Consider the following 12,299-nt stretch of genomic DNA (forward strand, 5'->3'; position numbering starts at 1 on the left):
CTCAACACACAACGTTATTGTAAGGTTCAGGAAATTTAAATTTTACGTAACCTAAATGCATGGAATCTAGGATTTTATTTAAATTACGTGTTTATTTATTTTATGCGTTTAATGCATAAATATTTCATGAATAGGATTTACTTCACGATATTTTATAAGTTCGTGCATTAGGGTTTTTAAGCTGCATTTCAGCTCAAACGAGGAATGAAGACCGGGGAAAATTAAGAAAAATATTTTTATTGAACGACTAATTTTAATTAATTAATATAAGGTGTTTTAAGTGTATTTTTCAAGAAATGGGCTTTGTTGAGCATTTTTACCGGCCAGAAAATATTTTTAATTGGTACGCAAATTTTATCGAATAGGAGGACTTTTTGGGGGTTCAGGTGCTATTTTCAAAAAACATACCTAAAAAAAATATTTTTCGAGAGTATTTTTGGACCTTTTGAGTTTGTTTTAATTTTAAATGGGCTCAAAACCCTTTTAATAATTAAATTAGAGCCCATTAGTGTATTTTAGTAACCTAAACTACACTTAATTAAACCCTAGCCCTAATTATACCCCTTGGCCGCCCCTCCCTCCCCATTAGCAGCCTCCACTCTCAACCTACAGCAGCTACCAGCAGCACAAAATCGGCTCCTCCATTATTTTTCAAGAAAAACTCCTCCCCGCTCCTCCGGTGCCTTCCCGACGCGCATTTATCCTAGTTTTCGTTCATAAATCTTCAAGGCACGCGGAAAACAATTCTTTTCTCATCTTTCACACCATTATACATGAGTTCGATTGTTTATGCAAGATATATTGTAGAGCTAACATTGTTGATGGATTTTAGAATGCATTCATGAAGGAAACCAAAACCCTATGGGTTGTTCATGTTTTCTCCTCGGTTTTGAGGGGGCTGACGGGCTTAATGCATGAGTCATGTTTTACAGCAGGTTGGGAGTGTTTTCATGTGTTAGAACCAGGTTTGGAAGGGGCGGTGAAGGAGTCGAGCGTGTGAATCGTATTTGCGTACGATAGGGTTCGAGTCATGGGTGTGGGCTCACGATTGCGTGCGTGGGACTTCTGGACATGTTTGATTGGATCCAGGAGGGTCTGGTCGAGATCCTAGGGTGGCTGGTGGGGTCTAGTACGGGCTGGTGTTGGACTAGGATGGAACTAGGGTGTATATGGCTTAGGAGTTTACTAGGGTTTTCGGATACCTTGGTGCAGAAAAATTACAGCACGTTCCAGCTAGGTTTAAAGGTCATAAGCGGCTCGAGTTGGGTGGTTATAGGTCTTGTCTAGAGTTATGAAATCATGGTTGATGTTGGGAAGAATTTGGTTAAGCTTCGGATTGATTCGGGTTAGAACCGGGACCCCGGTCCAAGTTTTAAAACGAATTGATTAAGTTTGAAACGAGCTTGAGTTTAGGTCTAAGAAATACTTATAAATATGTTTTGGGATGTTTTGAAAAGTTTGGTAAGATTCGGGTCAATTTAGATGTCCAGGGGTAAAACGATCATTTTGGGTTTCCAGGGGCAAAATGGTTATTTTGCACCCGGGGTGTGTTTTTGGTCCTGGCATTGCCCCGAACACAAATTTCGCATGCTTTTAAATGTTTGTGCATCAAGATTAAATTTTTATGAAATTATGATAAATTACGTTGCGTGCTTGATTTTAAGAAAATTTACGCATATGATGATGATTTGAAGGATGAGAATTGGCTGTGACTAACGATGTATATGCAAAATGCTTAAGATGTATATGTAAATGCTAATTATGAGGCCTAGGCAGAGTGGATGGTTAATACTGTCGCTGATGTCCGACAGCCGTCGGGTACCACGGTTTTATGTAGATGGATCCATCGTATAATGATGAACGATAAAGCTGTTACGGAAGTCACAACTAATGAACTGAATTCATTAAAGGAAATGATGTATAAGTAAATGATGATACGATGAGCTGTTTCGACATGTTATGATTTCATATGACACATTTACATTTACGCTTTTTAAGTTCATGAAAGATATGTTGATTAAAGTATATGTTTCACTGTTGTGTGCTGTGTATATGCACTTGTTATTCCGGTACATGTTTGTTGTCTTTAGACTCGTTAGGTGTGAATGATGCAGGTGAGCATGTCGATTAAGGGACTGGAGGTGCCGAACTATGAGTAGGCAGGACTGAATGTGCGCGCACGACCCGAGAACCGCATTTCTTCCGCACATTATGATTTTTGATATTTGAGAGGTCATGAGCATTTTTATACATTGGTTTTGATACGATGATGATCACTAGGATTTTTACTCGTCATGTTTACGCTTATTTTGTTGGTCGATTTTGGCCATTTTAAACCGCACTATTTTAAATTGTTAAATATTTACGCTTATTTCTAAATGATATTTTTTTAGTAGGGTTGCATGTATGCAAAATATTTAAATGATATTTACGAAAATTGGAGCTTTTATTTCTAAAAAAAAATTCCGCATTTCAAATTAGTAGATGTTACAGTTGGTATCAGAGCAAGAGTCCTGTATAGGGTCGTGCCACTGCCAGCTTCTGCAGCTCAGTCTTCAAGCCTCAAGTTAGTAAGCTTTTATGTTTTAAATGTTTTAAATGATTTACTACTATCACCTGCATGTCTTCATGATATACGATTTACGAGGATTTTCAATGCATGTTTAGAGACATTGATTTAAGGAATTATTATTTCTAAAAAACTAGATTAAATTGCATGATGGGTTACGTTTAAAATTGGAATGTATTCTGATATCATGCCTCCCCGGCGCGCCCCCAGTACTGATAGGCAGGACGATATTCCTGGAGGCAGCAGAGGCTCTCCACCACCGCCGATGGATGCAGCCACCTGTGTATTGGAGGGTATGGCTAGGCTACTTAAGCAGGTACAGCAGGCTCCCAGACCCCAGGCTGATGTTTTTGAGCAGTTTAGACGGCTCAACCCGAAGGATTTTGGGTGTACCACTGATCCATTCTTGGCAGAGGGATGAATTCGATCGCTGGAGCTGCATTTTGAGTACTTCCAGATGAGAGATGGCGACCGGGCCAGGTGTGCTACTTATATGCTGAGGGATGATGCATCCCTGTGGTGGGAGGGAGCGCTCATGCAATGGACTTAGCTATTCTCACCTGGGATAGATTCAAGGAGATGTTCTACGGAGAGTATTTTCCAGCTGACGTCAGGGGCCGCCTGACGTGGGAGTTTATGAGTCTCCGCCAGGGGGACTAATCTGTGACGGATTTTATCCGTAAGTTCGACAGGGGCTGTGATTTTGTGCCCATGATTGCTAAAGATGCCGCTCAGAAGCTAAGGCATTTCATGGATGGATTGAGACCCACCCTTCGCCGGGACGTTATGTTGATGAGGCCGAAAGATTATGATGAGGCCACCGCCTAGGATTTTCAGGCGGAGCAGGCTCTGCGGGACATAGACTTTGAGATGCAGAGAAAGCGGCATCAGACTCAGTCCAGCTCCCAGCCGCAGAAGAAACATTATACAGGGCCACCGAGGCAATAGAGACAGCAGAAGCCCAGGGACAGGTTAGGAGGCCCCAACAGTAGTGACCTCCTCAAGCGCCAGGGGCGCCTAAGCCAGAGGACAGACAGCTATGCGCACAGTGCAACAAGTTCCATCTCGGCTAGTGCTTATGAAGGACCTACAGATGCTTCGTTTGCGGACAGAAGGGTCATTAAGCAGCAGACTGCCATAGGAACACGGGCCCCACTACTGGCCGAGCTTATGTGATGCATGCCGAGGAGGACGAGGCAGAGCCATATTTGACGTTGATTACTGGTAACCCTTATGTTTAAGATTTTGATTTAACGCTTGATTTCATGAATTTTTTGCTTGTGATGAGAATTAAATTATGAGATTGATAATTTAGGACAAATTAATATGCATGCTATACCTACTTAGAATAAGAATTTAATTGTTTAGCTGGAGGATTTTAGGACCCAATTGTAAAAACCAATAATATGAGGACCTAATTGATAAAAGCGAGATTTTTAGGGGACTATTTCGAAACTTTTGAAATTTTTGGGGATTTAATTCTAATTTTTCGAGAATTTTATGATTTTATGGGGTTCAAATTCGAAAATGTTTCGGGGTCAAATTGCAATTTTTGAAAATTTTCATAGGACCAAAGTGTAATTCTCGTAGATTTAGGTGGCTAAATTGGCAATTTTCAATATTTTGAGGATTAATTTCGAAATTGTTGAAGCAATGTCTGGGTTAATTCAGTACTTTTTTGAGGATCTTGGGTTAATTACTAATAAGAAATTTCTTAAGTCTCAACACGATTAGACTTGATGGTACGTTTTGGTCGCAAGGAGGATATATATTTTAGGCGTAGCTACGCATGCATTGCTAGATTCAGGGGCTACACATTCGTTTATATCCGAATCTTTTGTCAAGAGACTAGGAATCATACCAGTGGCGATGGATTCAGGGTTCAGAGTATTGATTCCATCCGGGGATCAGATGTTCATTTCTCAGATAGTGAAGAGATTGGAGCTTCGGTTACAGAGATATACGGTGCAGGCAGATTTGATTGTGCTACCGTTGTCAGAGTTCGACATCATTCTGAATATGGACTGGCTTCCTTTGAACGGAGCTGGTTTAGACTTTCGACAGAGGTCAGTGTCTGTCCGACCGCCCAGTGGGAAGCCGTTTGTTTTTTAGGCAGCCAGACATTAGCAGATGCCTCACGTCATTTCCTACTTGTGTGTGAGGAATCTTATGAAGAGAGGCTACCCGGCATTCCTAACCAGCATTTTATCAGTGATAGATCTAGTCATTCAGAGGCTAGAGGATGTTGATGTGGTCAGAGTGTCCCTAGCGTTTTCCCCGATGATGTTTCAGGCATCCCACCAGAAAAAAGAGGTGGATTTTTCGATTGAGCTAATTCCAAGCACAATGTCGATATCGAAGGCACCCTATTGATTAGCGCCTACAGAGATGAAAGATCAGATTCATGACCTGCTAGATGAGGGCTTCATCCGCCCTAGCTTTTCTCCTTGGGGTGCACAAGTTCTGTTTGTCAAGAAGAAGGATGGCAGCATGCGAATGTGCATTGACTACCGAGAGCTGAATAGGGTCACAGTTAAGAATAAGTATTTGTTGCAGAGGATCGAGGACTATTTGATCAGCTTCAGGGAGCATCAGTTTTCTCCAAGATAGACCTTCGATCCAGATACCATCAGCTGAAAGTGAGAGAGTCTGACGTACATAAGATAGCCTTCCGGACGCGATACGGGCACTATGAGTTTTTGGTGATGCCCTTCGTTTTGACGAACGCACCAGCGATCTTCATGGATCTCATGAATCGCGTGTTTCAACAATATTTGGATAAGTTCGTCATAGTTTTCATTGACTACATTCTGATCTATTCAAGGAGCAGAGAGGAGCATAGCCAACATCTGAGGATCGTACTGCAGACATTACAGGACAGACGACTGTATGCCAAGTTCAGTAAGTGCGAGTTCTGGCTTGACATGGTGGAATTCATTGACCACATTGTATCTCAAGATGGTATTGAGGTCAACCCCAGTAAGGTCGAGGCAGTCAGAGATTGGCCAGTGCCTAAGAGCATGACAGAAATCCGTAGTTTTTTGGGATTGGCAGGTTACTACAGGAAATTTATTCAGGGCTTCTCTTCTATCGCGGTACCGATGACCGCCTTGAAGAAAAAGAATTCCAAGTTTATGAGGGGATTTGAGTGCCAGGAGAGCTTTGACAGACTGAAGAAAGCATTGAACACTGCACCAGTTCTAGCTATGCCATCAGGGAAGGGAGAAGTCGTGGTTTACACAGATGCTTGAAGCTCGGTTTTGACGCGGTTCTGATGCAACATGACATAGTTATATCTTACGCGTCCAGACAGCTGATGGTCCCTGAGAAGAACTATCAGACTCATGACCTCGAGCTAGCAGCAGTGGTATTTGCCCTGAAGATTTGGAGACACTGTCTTATGGGGAGAAGTGCAGTATTTTCACTGATAACAAGAGCCTGAAGTACTTCTTCACACAGAAAGCGCTGAACATGAGGCAGAGGAGATGGCTAGATGGGATTCCAGTGTCCAGCGTGTTAGACAGGGATCCGAGATTCACGCCTTTGTTTTGGAAGAGTTTACACCAGGAATTGGGTACTAAGATGTTATTCAATACTGCCTTCCATTCTTAGACAGTCGGTCAGTCGGAGAGAGTGATTCAGATTCTGGAAGACCTACTCAAAACTTGCATGATTGACTTCCAGGGCAACTGGGAGCCGAAGTTACCTCTTGTGGAGTTCACATACAACAACAGTTATCAGGCATCGATCAGTATGGCTCCATACGAGGCACTGTACGGGAGGAAGTGTAGGTCGCCAATGTACTAGGATGAGGTAGGAGAGCGAACGGAGTTTGGTCCAGATATTGTCAGGCAGACAGTAGAGTTAGTGGTCAGGATTCGAGATAGGATGAGGACCGCTCAGATCCGTCAGAAAAGTTATGCAGATCAGAGATGCAGAGATCTTGAGTTCGTAGTGGGGATCACGTTTTCGTGAAAGTCACGCCGAAGAAGGCTGTGATGAGATTTGGGAAAAAGGGCAAGCTCAGCCCGAGATTTATCGGACCATTCGAGATCCTAGAGAGCGTTGGGACACATGCATACAGAGTTGCATTACCGCCGAATTTGGCAGGAATTCATAATGTGTTTCACATCTCTATGCTGCGGAAGTACATGTAGAATCCTCTGCATGTGCTGAACTATGAGCCACTTCAGCTGACACCGCACCAGTCATTCGAGGAGAGGCCCACTCAGATTTTGGATCGACAAGAGAAGAGGTTCCGGAACTAGGTGATCCACATGGTCAAAGTAAAGTGGCTGAATCATTCCGAAGAGGAGGATACTTGGGAGACTGAGGCCGAGATAAAGAGTCGCTACTCGGATATTCGGTATGTCTTAAATTTCGAGGACAAAATTTTATTTAGGGGGGAGATAATTGTAAGGTTAATGAAATTTAAATTTTACTTAATCTGAATGCAAGTAATCTATGGTTTTATTTAATTTATGCATTTAATGCATAAATATTGCATGAATAGGATTTACTTCACGATATTTTATAAGTTCGTGCATTAGGGCTTTTAAGATGCATTTCCCGCTCAAATGAGGAACAGAGACCGGGGAAAATAAGAAATTTTTTTTATTGAATTATCAATTTTAATTAATTAATATAAGGTGTTTTAAGCGTATTTTTCAGGAAATGGATTTTTTTGGGCATTTTTACCTGCCAAAGAATATTTTTAATCGGTACGCAAATTTTATCGAATCGAGGGACTTTTTGAGGGATCGAGCGATATTTTCAAAAAACGTACCTAAACGAACTATTTTTTGGGAGTATTTTTGGGCTTGTTGGGTTTGTTTTAATGTTAAATGAGCTCAAAACCTTTTTAATAATTAAATTAGAGCCCATTAGTGTATTTTAGTAACCTAAATTACCTTTAATTAAACCCTATCCCTAATTATACACCTTTGACGCCCCTCCCTCCCCATTGGCAGCCTCCAATCTCAAACTGCAGCAGATACCAGCAGCAGAAAATCGGCTCCTCCATTATTTTTCAAGAAAAACTCCTCCCCACTCCTCCAGTGCCTCCCCGACACGTGTTTCTCCTAGTTTTCGTTCATAAATCTTCAAGGCATGCGCAAAACCATTCTTTTCTCATCTTTCACACCATTATACATGTTTTCGATTGTTTATGCATGATATATTGAAGAGCTAACATTGTTGATGGATTTTAGAATGCATTCATGAAGGAAACTGAAACCCTATGGGTTGTTGTTCACATTTTCTCCTTGGTTTTGAGGGGGCTGCTGGGCTTAATGCATGAGTCATGTTTTATAGCAGGTTTGGAGTGTTTTGATGTGTTATAACTAGGTTTGGATGGGGCTATGAAGGAGTCGAGCGTGTGAATCGTATCTAAGTACGATACTGTTCGAGTCATGGGTGTGGGCTCACGGCTGCGTGCGTGGGACTTCTGGCTGTGTTTGATTGGGTCCAGGAGGGTCTGGTTGAGGTCCTAGGATGGGTGGTGGGGTCTGGTATGGGCTGGTGTTGGACTAGGATCGAACTAGGGTGTACATTGGCTTAGGAGTTAACTAGGGTTTTCGGATACCTTAGTGCAGAAAAATTACAGCAAGATCCAGCTAGGTTTTAAGGTCATAAGCTGCTCGAGTTGGGTGGTTGTAAGTCTTGTATGGAGTTATTAAGTCATGGTTGAAGTTGGGAAGAATTTGGTTAAGCTTCGGATTGATTCGGGTTAAAACCGGGATCCCGGTCTAAGTTTTAAAACGAATCGATTAAGTTTGAAACGGGCTTGAGTTTAAGTCTAAGAAATACTTATAAATATGTTTTGGGATGTTTTAAGAAGTTTGGTAAGCTTCAGGTCGAAATTTAGAGGTCCAGGGGTTAAACGGTCATTTTGGGTTTCCAAGGGCAAAATTGTCATTTTGCACCCGGGGTTAGTTTTTGGTCCTGGCAGCGCCCCGAGCACAAAGTTTGCATGCTTTTAAATGTGTATGCATCATGATTAATTTTTTTTATGAAATTAAGATAAATTACGTTGCGTGCTTGATTTTAAGAAAATTTACGTATATGCATGATTTTGTCAAGTGATGAAAATGATGATGCTTTGAAGGATGAGAATTGGTTGTGACTAACGATATATGTAAATGCTTAAGATGTATTTGTAATGCTAATGATGAGGCCTAGGCGTAGTAGATGGGTAATCTTGTCGCTGATGTACGACAGCCGCCGGGTACCACGATTTTATGTAGATGGATCCATCGTATAATGATGAACGATAAAACTGTTACGGAAGTCACAACTAATAAACTGAATTCATTAAAAGAAATGATGTATAAGTAAATGATGATACGATGAGCTATTTTGACATGTTATGATTTCATATGACACGTTTACATTTACGCTTTTTAAGTTCATGAAAGGTATGTTGATTACTGTATATTTTTCACTGTTGTGTGCTATGTATATGCACTTGTTATTCCGGTACAGGTGTGTTGAGTCTTTAGACTCACTAGGTATGAATGATGCAGTTGAGAATGTCGAGAGGGGACTGGAGGTGCCGAACTCTGAGTATGCAGGATTGGATGTGGTGCACGACCCGAGGACCGCATTTCTTCCGCACATTATGATTTTTGAGATTTGAGAGGACATGAGCATTTTTATACATTGGTTTTGATACGATGATGATCACTAGGATTTTTACTCGTCATGTTTACTCTTCTGTTGGAAGATTTTGGCCATTTTAAACCGCATTATTTTAAATTGTTAAATATTTACGCTTATTTCTAAATGATATTTTTTTAGTAGGGTTGCATGCATGAAAAATTTTTAAATGATATTTACGAAAATTGGAGCTTTAAAAAAAAATTCCGCATTTCAAATTAGTAGATGTTACAGTTATAACAAGTACATATACATAACATGCAACAGTGAAAATTACTGTAATCAACATACATTTCTTGATCTTAAAAACATGAACGTAAAAATAATAAAGCATAATGTGTCAAAACATGTCTTAACATATAATCATATACGTGTATTTCCTTTATTTGAATTCAGTTCATTAGTTGTGACTTCGTATCAGCTCTATTCGATAGATCCATCTACCTATAACCGTGGTACCCGGCGGTGGGGACATCTGCGACAGTATTATCCATCCACTGAGCCTTGGCCTTACATGTCATCGTATTAGTCACAACCAACTCTCATCCTTCAAAACATGTCATCATGTTCATCACTTATAAAAATTATGCCTATACGGAAATTTTTTTTAAAACCATGTATGCAACGTATTTCTCATAATTACATAAAAATTCATTTTCACGATATCATATACATTTAAAAACGTGCAATGTTGTGATTAGGGTGCTGCCAGGACTGCTAACTCGACTCTTGTGCAAAATGACCGTTTTGTCCCTCGAAACCCTAATTGACCATTTTACCCCGGACCTCAAAATTTCGACCCAAAGCAAACCAAACAACTTAAAACACCTCAAAACATATTTATAATCGATTCTTAGACATAAACTCAAGCCCATTTTTTAACTTTTACGATTCGTTTTAAAATTGGACCAGGGTCCCGATTTTAACTCGAATCAACTGGGAATTCAACCAAACTTTCCCCAAATTAAACCATAACTCAAACCTACGAGACAAACCACTTGTTTCAGAACACCTAGGACCTACGAAAAAGCTTGAAAGTTGCTGAAATTTCGATACGTTCATACCCCGAAACCCTAGTGCGACTTTCGGCCTAACCGTCGACCCTACACCTAATCAGATTGGACCAGTCTCGAACCAGCCACTCCTAGCTCACCACTGGACCCTCATTGACCACCCTAGGCACTGCCCTTGGCTCTATGCTCGCTTACCCCATGGTTCCTCAAGAAAATACCCGAACTAGCCACCATTTCGTCCCAAATCGACTCTTAGCCCTCGGAACTCCCTTCTACCTGAGACCAGCCACGTATGGACCTCCCCTAGGCCTTGGTTTGGACCCTCCTGGACCATAACATGGCCGGGTTCAGTCTTCTTGCCCGTGCCTACCCTTCTTTTCACTCGGTCGATAGAAAGCCCTAGCCATCTCAAACCAAAACCGATCGACCCTCATCCAAACCAACCAAGACTCGACTCCAGCATCGTGTCCCCTTCACTCTCATTCTAAACAGTACCATAACATCCCATTTCGGCAGCCCCTTACGCAAGAACATGAAAAACGTGAGTTGCATAAAACATCATGCTTGAATAAATAATTTCTCATGCAAACACACACATCAGCAATAAGTAGCGTGAATGATGAGCAAAATAATATTTATGACGTGCCTTTGTGTTTAAACGTTCGAAAACTTTGATATCGTCGCGTAGGACGGGCACCAGAGAGACGGAAAAAGAGTTTTCTTGAAACTTTGAGAGATTTTCGAGTTTGTTGCTGAAGAACATTCGAAATGGTGCTGCTGATCAGAGGGAAGGGGGCGGCCGTGGCTTGATAGGTTTAGATTAGATTTAGGGTTTGCAAAATATGAGTTTAAATCATAATAAAAGGTGTAAATGGGCCCTTAGTTAAAATAAAGGTGATTAAAATGGTTTTAGGCCCATTATACAAAAAAAAAAACAAACAAACAAACTCGCCAAGCCCAAAAACACTCTCGAAAAATATTTCGTTTAGGTACGTTTTTTAAAATATTGCTCGCACCCTCAAAAAGTCCTCCGAATCGTTAAAATTTGCCTACCGGTTAAAAATATGACCTGGCGAATAAAAATACTCAACCAAGGCCCATTTTCAAAAATCATACTTAAATACACCACATATTAAATAATTATTTAATAAAAACATTTTCCTGATTATCCCCGATCTCCATTCCTTGTTCGAGCGCAAAATGCAACTTAAAGCCCTAATGCATGAAACTTTAAATAAAACATGAAATGAAATACAATATCATGCTATAATCATGCCTTTAAAGCTTTAAAATAATTAAACACTGATTTTAGTAAAAACCCTAGACTGCATGCACTCAGGTTACGTAGTTTCAATTTCCTAGACCTTACATAATACATATACAAACACATGCATAAAAATCATACTTCTATTTAAAATAGCTAGCGTAAGTTTGTAAGCTTAAATAACTTATAAATCATTTAATCGTAAAGCTTTCCATCATTATATATCATTTTGGGTGAAGTTTGATATTTGAACATGACTAGCTGTAATCGTATCATGTGGTCAACTGATCAGTCTTAGCTTACCATTGCGCATGGGGACGGGCACTAGACACCGCTGTAAATGGAAATACGATAGTTGGGCTCCTTCTGGGGCCTTCTCTCGTAAACGGTCTCCCTCTGAGCCTTCTTCCTCGCGATATTCCTAATCATATCATATTTGTCACGGTCAATTCACATCTTTTAAAATATATTTCTTTCATTTTTATTCATAAAATATCGTTTCCTTTCTAAATTTGTAAGATAGCATTTTAACAGGAAAAATCGTGTACAACTTTAGCATAAATCATAAAATTCTATATTTCATCATAAACATTTTAAAATATCATTTAGCATGTATTATGATTCTTCGGGACACTGCTAGACCTTTCGAACTACCTAGGACATAAAATGACCTTTTTCCCTTGGGCTCTAAAATTCCCGATTTTGACGTTTTCTTATTTTTATCGACTCGAGCCTATCCAAACCATCATATAAGCTTAAATTTAATTTTTAATATTTTTCTTATACGTAAACCCGA

Source organism: Primulina tabacum, chromosome 2, assembly GCF_025594145.1.
Source record: "Primulina tabacum isolate GXHZ01 chromosome 2, ASM2559414v2, whole genome shotgun sequence".
NCBI classification, from domain to species: domain Eukaryota; kingdom Viridiplantae; phylum Streptophyta; class Magnoliopsida; order Lamiales; family Gesneriaceae; genus Primulina; species Primulina tabacum.